Source organism: Podarcis raffonei, chromosome 5 (genome assembly GCF_027172205.1).
Source record: "Podarcis raffonei isolate rPodRaf1 chromosome 5, rPodRaf1.pri, whole genome shotgun sequence".
Taxonomy (NCBI): domain Eukaryota; kingdom Metazoa; phylum Chordata; class Lepidosauria; order Squamata; family Lacertidae; genus Podarcis; species Podarcis raffonei.
Window position 1 is genome coordinate 33,658,436 of NC_070606.1, and position 14,944 is coordinate 33,673,379.

The following is a 14,944-nucleotide window of genomic DNA, read 5'->3' on the forward strand; positions in this document are numbered from 1 at the left end:
GATCTGCTTTGGAAGAATTGCTGTGTCGTCTGATATGTTCGCTCACAACTTAACACTGGCGACGAAGGTGGGATTGATGGACAACAGAGCACAGCCAGATGCGGCCACCCTCTGAGATGAGCTGAATCACGGAGCTGAAACACTGAGCGAAATCACGGAGTAGAACCAATTCAGAGCTGACTGTTCTGGCTAGAGCACAGTGTTCCATCCATCGCCTCCACATCGGCATCGGAACCATGGCTTCACTCGTGCCTCTACCGCCGTTTGCCCCAGCCTCTGAATCATGGGACTCCTACCTCACTCGGTTTGACTGCTACCTCCAAGCAAATGAGCTGACAAGAGGGTCTGTCGAGCAGAAGTGGGGCCTCTCCTCAGCCTTTGTGGCCCCGAAGTGTTCGCGATGGCCCGAGCATTGGTTGCGCCTCTAGCAGTCCAGGCAGCACCTTGGGACACGATTCAAGAGAAGCTCCGCAACCACTACGCCCCAAAGCCATCCAAGATTGCTGCCCGCCATGCGTTCTACCACCGGAACCAGGCAGAGGGGGAGTCAATCAACAACTACACCACTGCCCTCCGACAGGCTGCAATGCACTGTGAGTTCCGAGACTTAGACGATGCTCTGATGGATCAAATCGTCTGCGGGGTCCGGGACATCCGTCTGCAACGGCATCTCCTCGCCGAGCCAGACCTCATGCTGCAGAAAGCCACTGAGGAGGCTGTGGCCTCAGAAGCTGTTCAACTCTCCGCCCAGGAAATCCACAAGGCCAGTAGACCGTATTTAAAGAACTATGTTGTTGGACATGTAACACTGTTGGTCTAATGGAAGTATGTGAAATGTAACCGATATGCTTTGTGCCTAATTGAACCATTACGTGTAGTGCTGTATATAAGGAAACCATTACGATTGTAACTAACGCCTTATCTCGGTGGGGAGGGGTGTTATGTATTGAAGTTCTCACCCTGGCCACCAGGAGTATCGTGTATATAGTTTTCACTCAGGTCCACGTCAGTTATTTTAGGCGGGAAACCCTGGGTTGTTGTTGCTACAATGCTGACAGCCGGCTGCCTATAAAAGCAGGCCGGCTGAGCTGTTTGCTGTTCAGTTCTGTTCCAGCTTACAAATAAAGAGCTGCTTTGGAAAAATTGCTGTGTCGTCTGATATGTTCGCCCACAACTTAACACCCGCCTTGTAGCCTTTGTTTATTGTAGTCTAAAGCGCAAGATGATGTACAGGTTGTTGAGTTTTTTCATAGGCTGAAGCTGCAGTTTTAAAGACACGTCCTGAGGAAGAAGGAATTCCTTTCAAATCAACAGATCCAGTCAAAGCCCTAAGAACAAGACCTGGATTTAACAAAGAAACCAAGCCCTTTCCTTTTCCTTTTCTTTTATAACACTCAGCAATCAGTTGTTTTCACAAGAGATATCGTGAGATTGCTCTCAGCCGAGATTGTGTATCTTTGCTCTAAATAAAGTGCAACTATGGGATGTTTTCCCATGTGCATGTGATTGCAGGACGGTTTTTTTAAAGTAACTTTTCTCCCCATGATCTTCACTGTGGGACATAAAGTATAAGAGCAACTTCAAAGTCAGATTTTAGCTTATTGGTACAGTGGTACCTCGGGCTACATACACTTCAGGTTACATACGCTTCAGGTTACACACTCCGCTAACCCAGAAATAGTGCTTCAGGTTAAGAACTTTGCTTCAGGATGAGAACAGAAATCGGGCTCCGGAAGCGTGGCAGCAGCAGGAGCCCCCATTAGCTAAAGTGGTGCTTCAGGTTAAGAACAGTTTCTGGTTAAGAACAGACCTCCAGAACGAATTAAGTACTGAGGTACCACTGTATTCAATTAATTTAATGGGTAGCCTCAATGGTTTCAGAACCTTATATGCAGTGGCTGCATTAAGGTCAAATTTTGGAGAGATGAAAAAGAGGGGAGGAGAAAGTTGAGGGAAAATTAGAGAGGATGACACAAGAGGAGAGAGAAAGAGACGAAAGAGTAGATACATTTTAAAGTGGATTCCACTTTTGGAACCTGGGGTAAAAGGTGGTTCAGTTCAGGTATGGAAATGATGAAGGGCCCTGTTATTGTCTGTCTAGCTTTGCCTTCACATTTCAGACTCTGTAAATGCAAACAGAGCTTTTTGTGCAATGTGAACATATCCTTCCTGTTTAGCAATCTCCACAGTCAAACCTCAACTTACTTAATGGTTGCTAGCACTCCCCTTACGCACACACACACAGAGCTAACTTCTGAAACATTCCCATTACTGTCTCTTTTATCAGTGATTGAATCATCAGCAATTGGCAGAGGATAACAGCCTCACCTGCTGATTTCTAGAGATCAGTCCTCTCTTGAAAGCACAGAAGCTGGCCAGTTGGTGATGATTTTCCTGGTCAGTGGACAACCCAGAATTTAACTGTTCTCAAAATATAGTAATTGTTCTGTCTCATTTTAATATTATTAGTTGCCTTGGAGGGCTTTTGACACATTGGGGGGAAATAAAAAATAAAAGCCCTAGCTTTGGCAGAACTCCTTTGCCTTAAACTGCTTATCAGCCAGAAACTGTACATTAAACTATTCCATTACTGCCCTACCCATGCCAAAAAACAGCAACTGGTTTTATGTCTGGCATACAGGTGTTTTATATTTTTGTAAACCACTTAGATGTTTTCTTACAACAGGTGGTATATAATTTTTGATAGATAATAACAGAAGAACCAAAAGGTACCCCAAAATTTGGCACAAAATACTCTTGAAATGTTAACTTTTTGGGTGCAGTGAAAATTTTATGCTAGAATTTTAACATCTCCATGCAGTGAGTAAACAGATATATTTTCAGCACTGCAGCAAATTAATAATCCCTATGAGACCTAGGAGATGGAAAGCCATGACAGTGAGATAGATTTCAAACTTGTACTGTATATCATTATAATATGCATGTGCTTTTAATGTTCCTACCTAAGTAGGAATTAATATTAAACTGAGCTTTAGAATCTTTTCAAATCTTTCACATATGTGCGTGTTTCAGCTTTGAACTCTTCACAATAATTTGATCTAAAACACACTTAACTAAAGGAAATGAAGGTCACATTGGCATAACTGGAAATTATAAATAAGCTAAGAATCTTGGCCAAAATCTGCCTAACCCAAAATGTTTCTCTTCTATATAGCAGGCAGCTCAGTCCATACCAGTCCGACTTCCCCATTTTGTAGATATGAATGCTATTTGTTGAAACAAAATGAATCAATTCTTTTAAGCAGATATTGAATCATGATGGCAGCCTTCAAAATGCCATTATAAATAGTATAGATTGTGGACTAATCTCTCCAGGGAAATCCAGAATCCTCCTCTGCTTACAGTTTCATGCAGCTAAGAACTTTCTGTTCCAGCAGACTTTTCATTTCTGATGTCTGCTCTGCCATATATGTATTGCTTGTGTGATCTCTTTATATTTTGCTTTTATAGTTTTAATGCTCTATTTTTATTGATTTAAATCTGTTAGCAACTTGGTATATAACATAGAAAGCTGTGCTATAAATACGGAAAACTGGAATTATTGTTAAATGGATAGACCTTGAATATATCACACTGAAAAAGGAAATGGGAATTTTAATGAAGTTAACAAAGTCTTTAATCCAGTGTACATGGAATCACATATAACCAGACAGACAAGGCAAAAAAATTATTAATGGGGTGAGAATTCTATCATTTGTTTTCCACCGGAGCATGAAATTAACATTGCTTACCTTTCATTGTTGTTGTTTATAGAAAGACTAATGATCATCATACAAAGACTTTTGTAACCAAATGGTTCATTTAGAAAGCAAGCAACAAGAAAATACAAGGGAAATGGGTTTGTGTAGATATTTAGAATATTACTTTATATGTCATTTGAAAAATCTGTTGAGGATACTTGAAGAAAAAAATAAGGTAGCATTAATTTTGGACTTCATAAAGTGCATTTTGCTTCAGCCCAGTTAAAATGACCCCATCCTCTATTTCTCCCCTCTTCTAAAAAGCAAATCTGCTCTAAAAATCCACAAAATAACATTTTACTGAAAGTCATATCTGGAGAAGCTCAATGAAGGTTATTTTCTTCTATTATTTTTTAGCCATAACCAACAGCTGGTGTTTCTGCTACAATGCCATTTTATCCAAAAATTAGTATACTAGCTCGTTCTTCCACATATTTGGGAATGGGAGGAGAGATGGGCAAAAAGGTGAGTTGGTTGGTTTGTTGTTGCATTTTTTTAAAAAAGCATATAAGATTATAAACCCAGGTAGACTGGTAGGAGATCTGGTCTACTTTATGGCAAAAATGTTTGTACTGTCATCACATTTTATAATTAGGTTATATTCACTGTAAAAGTCTTTTCATAGCAACTATTCGGAGATAAAATGATAAGTCACTGAAAGCTATCCCACTAGTCAGCTTTGAAAGCGAAGTGTAAACTTCATTGTGCAGGGCCAACCCCTACACTGGATCAGAGGACTTTTGGCAGTGGGCTGTTAAAATTGACTTCTAATGAAAATTCCTCCCTTCCTTCAGCAACTATCCTTGTATGCTTTAGCTATGAAGCATTCTACTCTGCAGCAGAATACATGAGGTAAGAAATTATACATAAACACAGCTTCTTCCTGGTACATATGGCTCAGAGAGACCACCTGTCCCTGTGTGTTACTGCAAAAAGCACAGGTGCTGGAGCTTATAATAACAGGAAGCTAAAAATAGTGCATTTTCCCCACCCTAATTTTTGTCTATAATAAGCCTAACTTTCTCTCTTACTAGCTAGGGCATAAAATCAGATTAAGGGTTTGATGAAGTAGACTTCTTCTTTGTAGTAAATGGTTTGCTTTCAAGTATGTGTTTCATGACTTTGCAATTGCAAAGTATTAATTTTTCTTAAGCACTTCACCCTTCTGTTCACTTTAACATGAAATAAGGCACAATTTACATATTTCACCAGTTTTAGTGTAAATAGATGCAGGGGGTTTGCCTTCATCGGGGTGAGAAACCTCAAGCCCTAAGGGGCTAAATGCAACCCTGAAGACCTTTCTATGTGATCCTAGCCAAACTCAGGCCATAGCTAGCTCTGCTTCAGATCATCCAACAGTACTTTTGCCTGGCAAAAATGGGTCCTTGAACTATGATCTTGCCTCCTCTTTACCTGGATGTGGGGTGGAGGAACGTGGGTAGAGGATGGAGAAACCTTTCCCTTTTGCATAGGTGGAACATAGCCTGCTGAAAATGGTAAGACTCTCAGGCTATAATTTCCTAAGCACTATGAGTAGAGTTTTTACAGCGCAATCACCCCACTGCTATTGGTCCACTTCCAGTATACCCAGTGGGCTTACTCCTCAGGAAGTGGGTGTTTGACTCCAGCCTCAGGTTGTGATTTTAAAGACTGTGACTTAAAAGTCCCAATGATTTTTAAGTGGATCTCCCAGCATTCCAGTAGACCTTCTAGGCAATAGTTCTTAGAACTGGGATGTTAGTAAACCACCCAAACCCATGGATTCAAGTTACAAGAAAGGAGATTTCTTGGAGGTTTTTGAGCAGAGGTTGGATGGTCATCTGCCATGGATGCTTTAGTTGAGATTCCTGCTTTGCAGGGGGTTGAACTAGATCCCTTGAGGTCTCTTCCAGCTCCTCAATTCTATTATTGATGGTCCAAGTCATTTCAAGTCTGATAAGCATTCCCCTGGCTTGCCCTGGCTAGCAGGGATTTGATATGTAAATATAAGCAGTTGACGTTTTTCATGACATCAGGTCTATAACATGAATAAGGAACATGTGACCCTCTATATGTTGTTGGACTATAACTCCTATCAGCCCCAAGCCAGCATCGCCTTATTTTCATAGGACTGCAGTGTGAGTTATTACGAGAGCAAGAGCACAGGCCTGCATGTGTGTGCTCAGATGTAAATACCACTGAGTTCAATGTGACTTACACTCAGGTAAGCAGCTAAAGGATCACAGCTTGATGGTGCAATCAGATGCATGCTTACTCAAAAGTAAGGCCTGTTGAGCTTAATGGTACTTTTGTTGTTTAGTCGTTTAGTCGTGTCCGACTCTTCGTGACCCCATGGACCAGAGCACGCCAGGTACTCCTGTCTTCCACTGCCTCCCGCAGTTTAGTCAAACTCATGCTGGTAGCTTCGAGAACACAATCCTACCATCTCGTCCTCTGTTGTCCCCTTCTCCTTGTGCCCTCCATCTTTCCCAACTCCTGTGTAAATGTGCATATAATTTAATGTGGTGGCTGGTCCCTTCTTTCACCAAATAAGTGGGAAGCACATTTCCTCTACATGTGATCAAAGTCGCTGAAAGGAATCGGGGGTACAGGTAGAAGCAGCTACAGAAGCAGATGCAATGGCAGCAAAGGTAAACAGGTGAGACTGAGGTGTCTCTGTGACATCAGCAGCAAGAGCAAGCAAAGGATGTCTTTTGTGCACCACCTTTATGCCTGGAGCTTGGGACAGTTGTTCCGTATGCCCAAGGGCAGAGAACCCCTACCAGCACTGCTGTATTATTTTCGAAACCATGAAACATAATTAGCCCAAGATGCTGTGTTAGTTCTTGTTTTTTTATTTTAATGCTGGTTTCCTTTTCTTTGAGACAATAAGACTATTATTTTATGCCCTGGGATACATTTTGATACAGCCTTTCAGTATCGAGTATACATACTACTCCCTTGGATACAATTGTCGCACAAAAGCTGCTCTTTAAAAGTCCTTTGAACTGTTGTATGAATTTATGAATTTAGAACAAAGGTAATGGTACCTAAGAAGAATTTCAAAAGAATATTGAGTGACTAAAGAACTGTAGGACAAATCTGACTATATTGTCTCCCAGGGAGTGATTCAGATGTAGAAGAAAACAAATAGGGCAAACTGACATGCTTTCTTGTGCTAAATATTTAGGTAACACTGTGGGCCTATTGCAGGCATAGCCAACGTGGTGCCCTCCATATGCGTTTGGACTACAGCTTCCATCAGTCCTAAACCAGCACATCCAACTGTCATAGATGATGGTAGCTGTAGTTTAGTAACATCTGGCGGGCACAGTGTTGTCTATCCCAGGCCTACACCTTCGTTTATTTCAACATTTTATAATTCTCACAGTATGGTGAATTACCTTGGAGGCAAGATTTGGAATTGATTTTTCTCACCTTGTACAACTATACACCTGAGACACATTCCTGAGAATATTTATGTAACCACTAAAGTTCTGCTAGATTCCGTTCCTAAACAGCATCACACATATAACACCCCAAATTTGATTGCACTTTTTGAGTAGGTCCAAGCCACATTTTATTGTTAGCCTGTGCTGCTGTCTGAAATCTGGATAGGTGTGATCACAGGACTGATTTAGGGAGGGGACTTTTGCTTGCTTGGATGGAAATCCTAGCTGCTGGCCTGGAAGTCCTTCCCCCTAATTCCAAGTTTTTGGTAGGTGGGGTATAGTCAGTTCAGTAACAGGCTTTGCTCTTTTCCTTATTGGCTCACATATTCATACCTGGGCTGGTGCTCCCATTAGGCAAAGTGAGAAGGGCCACTTCGGGAAGCAAGCTGTGATCATCATAAAAGAACAGATTATTGCTATATACCAAATGAAATCATATCTTTCCCTGCAGCCCAGGACCTGCTGTCTTTTTGGGAGTCTGCTGTGGTGTTCAGAAGCTGATGCCATGATTTGCTAGCAGTTCTAGCAAGTTGATAAAATCTGAACCCAGATTTTATTTAGTACTCAAATTTTCTCTCTCCTCCCATCCTCCTGCTTCAGCTTCTGCCTCCGATTCTGAACTCCTCTCTGCCACAGACTCTCCCAGCTCTCTAAGCCCTGTTACTCTTCAGCTTCTAACACCTCCCTCCTCTTCTCCCTCTGACAGCGCACCACCAATCCCTGGGCCCTGAGCCTTCTTCCCTTGGGGTATCCCCAGCTGGTTCCCCCCACCAATCCTCTGCATCCAGCCGGTCCATAGACATCTTTGGGCTAAACATATCCCTCAGCAGCAATGAGTGGGAATGGTCTGTATCCTCTAAGGAAGTGTATCCTCTAACAAAGTGATGCTAACAAGGGCATCTGGCAAGTTTAACTGGATATTTATCAGAAGCCCCATATTTCAGCCCACCTATGGGATGCAGCCTACTGAGGCTCAGTCATCATTGCCTTTCGTGAGATAAAGATTGATGCATGTAACCATGTTTAAGAGCCTGAAAGGCATGGAGCGGCTGGGAGCATTGTGACACTTTTGTTTGCCTGTGTAGATATTATGCGGCTCATCAGTTTATATGGTGAACAACTGTTTATGGTCTCGTTTTATGCATGGCACGCATTATTTTACTTTTCAACATCCCTGGCCTCATATACAAGGCCTGCTTTTTCCTCTCTCTTTCATCCCATCCCCCCCGCTAAAGCAAATCTAGCATCTTTAAAGATCTCTGGATAGCATTGCAGTAGCAGTCGATTCTAGATTGATTTTAAGTATACTGTATTTTGTTTCTGTTCTTTTGAATCTTGTTCTGCTCTAAATAGATCTGCTTGGGCTCAATTTGCAGCCATTCCATAAAGAAATCACATGATGATCATCAGAAAACCAACGACTTTTAACCAATTTATGTTGGATTAATACAGTAAAATAATCCCCAAGGATTTACTTGGATCTCATGGATAGTGTAAAGAAAGCTGCTGTTGGGTGAAAAATCTATCACCATGACTTTATTTTGAGTAGAGGTGTTTCTGCAAACCCTATACTGTATGAGTTTTGAAAGACAAGCATACTGGTAATAACTGAAGTCTTACCTCTTTTACTGGTCAGTTATCAATAATCCTCTATCAGCCTTCCCTTCATTTTTAGCTCAATATTTGATGTTCCCTGTCATTTCTGGGGGGATTTTAATTCTTTTCTCCCTTAGATTTCTTTATTATTCTCCATTTTAAGGCTCTATTTCTGAATATTGGAACTCTCTGCAATCAACCAGTTGCCTTCCCTGTACTCTGTTTGGTGCCTGCAAAAAACATTCTTGTTTAGACAAGCCTACCCAGATGCTTAGAAAGCTGAGGTAATTTCAATCTGCTTTAGTATGTTAACTTTAGTACATTTTAAAGTAGGGTCGATAGCTTTTTTTGCTTTTCTCGTTTTATCTTTTTGTAAACCGTTTTTGAGGTTTCTTTTGCAATAAAACAGTGCATAAATTTTATGAAATAAATAAAACAAAGTCATCCTGGAGTGATGACTTCCTGTGGATACTTCATCCGCCCTGCCCCCTCCCCGAGGTTTCCTCTGGGCTGGACAGGGGTGGGGGAGTTTGAAGCCAGAAGACATTCTAGCCTTCGTTTCCAAGCACAATTCAAAGTGTTGTCCTAAACCCTAAATGGCCTTGGCCCAGTATACCTGAAGGAGCATCTCCACCCCCATCATTCAACTCGGACACTGAGGTCCAGCTCCGAGAGCCTTTTGGCAGTTCCCTCACTGTGAGAAGCAAAATTACAGGGAACCAGGCAGAGGGCCTTTTTGGTGGTGGCGCCCACCCTGTGGAACGCCCTCCCATCAGGTGTCAATGAAATAAACAACTACCTGACTTTTAGAAGGCAGCCCTGTTTAGGGAAGTTTTTAATGACTGAGGTTTTAATGTATTTTTAATCTTTTGTTAGAAGCCACCCAGAGTGTTTGTGGAAACCCAGCTAGATGGGCAGGGTAGAAATAAATTATTATTATTATTATTAGAATGTAAAAGGAGCCTAACAAGTGTCTTGCCAAATGCAAGGTGGTTCTTTTAATGAGATTCAGAAGCAATACAAACACAAGTGAGTGAGATTTTGTTCTAAACAGCAAGCGTTATATACATTACCAAGCAAGCACATCGACCTGCCACTGGGAAGCCCTCAAGAAGTGGTGAAGTGACACCCCCAGGCAGTCTTCATTTTTTGCACGACCCTCTGGCCATCAGTTCGTGCATGAGCTTCTCAGAACTATACCCCCCAAACCATCTGATTTATAGATAGCTAACCTATATAGTTTGCCTGACTGCCTACGTGCTACTAGCTACATACAGATTATTCGTTAGCCACTCTGTTCTACACCAAAGAAGGTCAGAAGGTACCCATCACTACACCAAAGAAGGTCAGAAGGTACCCATCTACACCAAAGAAGGTCAGAAGGTACCCATCACTACTGCTTCTTCCTTCCACCAGGTTATACATTAAAGGCTGCTCTCATCCATCAAAGCACTTTAACAAGAGATAGAGATGGGAAGTAAACAGAGGCAGGAAGAGGGCAACCGAGTGAGATTGCTAAACTCCTCGAAATACAAATATATTCTGGATAGGTTGCCCATACCACAAGCCAGAGCTTGAAGAACCAAAGCCAGGACTGCCGCAAGGAAATTCTCCTGAGTGCCTCTCACAATACCATACCTGCCCAGTGCTTCAGGGAGCATGCCAGGCAGCAAATAGGAGAAGAAGCATGTGTCTGCAAACCAGGGGATGGTCCATTAATAATTTCTGTCCTTCAAGCAAGGGGGCAGAGGCTCAGAAGTCCACTATTTATGGTCAGTCTTTATCTAAGGAGGTTGCTCACTAGGAGATGACTTGTGGGTACCAGGCAGATTGGTACAGCAGGTTCATCAGGTTCCCCGCAATGATCATCATCCTTGGTTCTCAATGCTGCTGATGCAACAGTTCCATAGAATACTACCTGGGAGACTCAGGTTCAAATTCCTCTTCAGCCATGTGATCTTGGACTAGTTACTTGTAGACCAAAACTACCTTATATGGTTTATTTATTTTTATTTATTTCATAATTTTTATATAACGCTTGATTGTAGATTGAGGGTTCAAAGCAGTTATTTTGAGCACCACTTGATAGGGTGTTCTGCATTTACTCAGGAGTAATCCCCACTAAATTCAGTGAACGTTCCTTCCTAATGCTTGTTTTTGGTATCTTGCCTCACTTAAGCTAAAATCCTACCCAAACTTGCTTGGGAGTAAATGCTATTGAACTCAGTGGGATTTACTTCTGAGCAAATGTGCATACAATAAGGTTGTCACAGTGATTTTCAATTTCTTTCCCCCTCTGTTTTTTTTTTTAATTTCACTCCCGCCAGTTTCATTTAATTTTCTTGATCTATATTTAGGAAGGGAATTTGAGATTACAAAAGACTTTTCATCTGAGCTCCTTTTCTGTAATAAAATCTGATTGGAAGTGCTTTTGATAATGCTGAATAAGGCTTTTAAAAATATATAATCTTCAAAACCATGGAATAAATGCTTTGTAGTTGAGCTCAAAACCCAGTTATGATATAATGCTTGTGTTAAAGCCAATTTAATTTTCATTACTCCAGTGTCACTAAATAGGTTTAAATTTAAGCTTTCGTTGCGAACAGATCTTTCCAAATTGTGCAGTGCACCAAAAATGATGATTATGATAATAATAATTATAATAATATAACAAAATGTTAAAAGGTTTAAACATAATGTTAATACCAACTAGAGTGAGTTTAGATTGGTACAATATTTCCATTTAAATCCTCCACAAGTTCTTTTACCCCACAGGGCAAAGCATACATATACGATATGATTACCTGTATATTTTGGATTGTAGAGAACAAAGCTTTAGGAGATTTTCCCACAAATGTTTATTTGTATTTTCAAAAGTAGGAAACAATAAAACTGAACGTTACAAGATGAAATAAAGCAAGGTCATACACAACATAGAGAATTCCCCACTTGAGAGGTAGTGGTCTTTCCTGAAGGTGAATAAGGTCCTGACATATTGCCATCATCATAGAAACACAAGTCTTTATACCAACTTAGAATCATAGAGTTGGAAGGGGACCCTCAGGGTCATCTAGTCCACCCCCTGCAATGCAGGAATGTCAACTAAAAGCATCAATGAATGATGATCAACCAACCTCTGCTTTAAAACCTCCAACAAAGGATAGTTCACCACCTCTCGTGGGAGTCTATTTCACTGTTGAATAGCTCTTACTGTCAGAAAGTCCCCCACCCCATATGTTTAGTCAAAATCTCCTTTCTTGTAACTTGAAGCCATTGATTTGAGTCCTGCCCTCCAGAGCTGAGTATCCTTCTATATCCTTCCAAGATGAGTCCTGCTGTGTAGCAGGACAAATGCCCTGCACAGCCGTGTTTACAAAAGATATGAATGGGAACCAAACAGAGTCAAATGCATCAGGATTGGCTTTGTCCTCAGTATATATATATATATTATGTGTTAGTTTTCCAGCCAATGTAATGCACCATACTTGAGAATAGCAGCTGTAAATCTCCATTCTGAATGCTATAAAAAGAGGAATTATAAATTCCTTGTACAGTTTCCCCTCCCAACATATCTGAAAAAATAGATGCCGGGAAAGGTATTTTAGCTTGACCCATGATCATTGCTATTCCCCCCCCCAAAAAACTTGATTCCAGATCCCCACAACCAAAGGACAGAACCAAAAGTGTACCTCACAAGACGCAGCACCTCCAGCAGGTAGAACTGAATGTGTTGTGTATACCGCTCAATTTGACAGGCGTCATATGCCACCAATATGCTAACTTGCATGCACAATTCTTTATGGAAACAAGCAGCATTCACCCCCATATTCTCTCCCGCTCTGAATAATCTATCGCAACACCTAGACCCACCTCCCAGGCTGCTTTCATTCCTTGACAGGTGCCATGGTGCATTTCAATTTCGGTGCTGCAAATCAGTCCTTCAGTCAGCTTGCTGTAGGCATTCAGACTCAGAAACCAGGAGAAACACAAATTCCAGATATGCCGTGCAGAGCCCCTGACAGACTTTGAACTTGAAGCACCTGGATCCAATTTACTCTATGCAGTAAAGGGTAGCTATCTTTTCATCTGTGAGTGGCTTGCTTCAAACTCCCATCTTCTTCCCATTCCCTCAATTTTACAAAATGCTTTCCCCCTTCAAATTCTTGGTCATCCAGGAAAGGACCATCACCTCCTGCTGAGCATCGTATGAAATGAAGATCCAAATGACAAAGTCCCAGGTGAGATTAAACCCCATCTCCTAGTGCTGCATTACCTGTTACACACCACCACCTCTCCATACAACTGCTATTAACCCTAGGAAGCTGCCATGAACTGAGCCTGTGTCCTTCTGAATGCAGGCAACATGCCTAACGACTGAGCTACAGTCCTTCTTCTAAGCTACAACACACAAGAAGTCCCCCTCACCCATATCTCATGTCATGTTGACTTTGGTCCTCAGATGCTCAAGTAAACACTGAAATCTGACGCAACAAGATTAGGAACACTGTGACACGAAACAGCAATAAAATCAAATATTTATTTGAAAAAAGAGCCTGACCTCAGGATATTATTTCACAGCAGGCGTTCAGCCCAAGAACATATATGACATAATACCAACAAAAGCAATCTGTGTGCAGAATAATAGCCTTCTCCACTAAAGAATGCTGCTTCTGCTTCTTTATTAAATTTATAACCCACCCCCCTTCATCTGAAGATCACAGGATGGTTTACAGTGGCAGAAGGATTTGGACATTTAGAGTTCAAATAATTGTCCAGCCACTTATCTTTCCAGTGGAAGTAGATCTCATGAACATCTCGACCCAAAACTCCGTGAAATTGAACAATGGAATATTTTCCATCAGCTTTGGCAGTTTTAAAAGGGGTTAGACAAACCCATGGATGAGAACACTACCAATGGCTGCTAGTCATGATGACCTTCAGGACCAAAGGCAATATGGCCTCTGAACACCAGCTACTGGGGAGACAACTGTTGCACTCATGCCCTATTTTTGGGTTTCCCATGGGCATTTGGTTAGCCATAATGATGACAAGATGTTGGACTAGATGGGCCTTTGGCCTGATGCAGCAGGACTCCTCTTATGTTCTCAGAATGCTCCTTAATTTATGCAAAACATTTTATGTCATTGGAATGATGGGGGGGTGGAATCTTCTTGAATTTGTAGTTCTATGTGCACTGTGCACATTTACAGTTGCAAGATCTACGTCAAACATTTTTATCTGGGCCATACTTTCAGAATAAAAATTGGCCGGATATTTTATTGATCAGAAATGCATGGGAAAACAAAAAGAAATAACCCTCATATGATCCTGGGACATCAAGAAAGTTTAAAACAATGCAGCTCCATTATAACATTAATCGTTCCCACAATATAATTACAGTGCTACCTTGGGTTAAGTACTTAATTCATTCTGGAGGTCTGTTCTTAACCTGAAACTGTCCTTAACCTGAAGCACCACTTTAGCTAATGGGGCCTCCCACTGCCGCTGCACCACCGCTGCACGATTTCTGTTCTCATCCTGAAGCAAAATTCTTAACCCGAGGTAATATTTCTGGGTTAGTGGAGTCTGTAACCTGAAGCGTATGTAACCTGAAGCGTATGTAACCCGAGGTACCACTGTATAAACAAGCCTCCTACATACATCCCTTAAGCGTATATACAAACCCAATGAGAAGTGTCAGTTTGCTTTTGCTGGGTAATCTCATTTATATTAGGTCAAATTTGAGACAAGTTCATCACACAATACTGTATGTCATGGAAAATGGTAGAAGAGTAATCAATGCTCTTGGAGATTATTTGGGTACTCAGTGTGGCTTAATGATCAATCCCTCTTCCCAGGGAACTCTGGAAATGGTAGCTCTGGGAGGCGAATAGATATCTCTTAACAACTCTCAGCACCCTTATTAAACTACACTCCTTTAAACTATAGCACAGGTGGGACCATTTGGTGAGGCCATCAAAAGATTTTTTTAAAACAACCTGTATAACTATTAGTACAGCATCCATTAATTGGGAGGTATTGGGTGAAACTTTTTTTCATTGTTAGCAACTGTTTTTCCGATTGTTTCGTGATTGTGATTTGTGATTGAAATATTCCACAGTACGCTGTTAAAAAAGCATTTGTTTCAAAACAAAG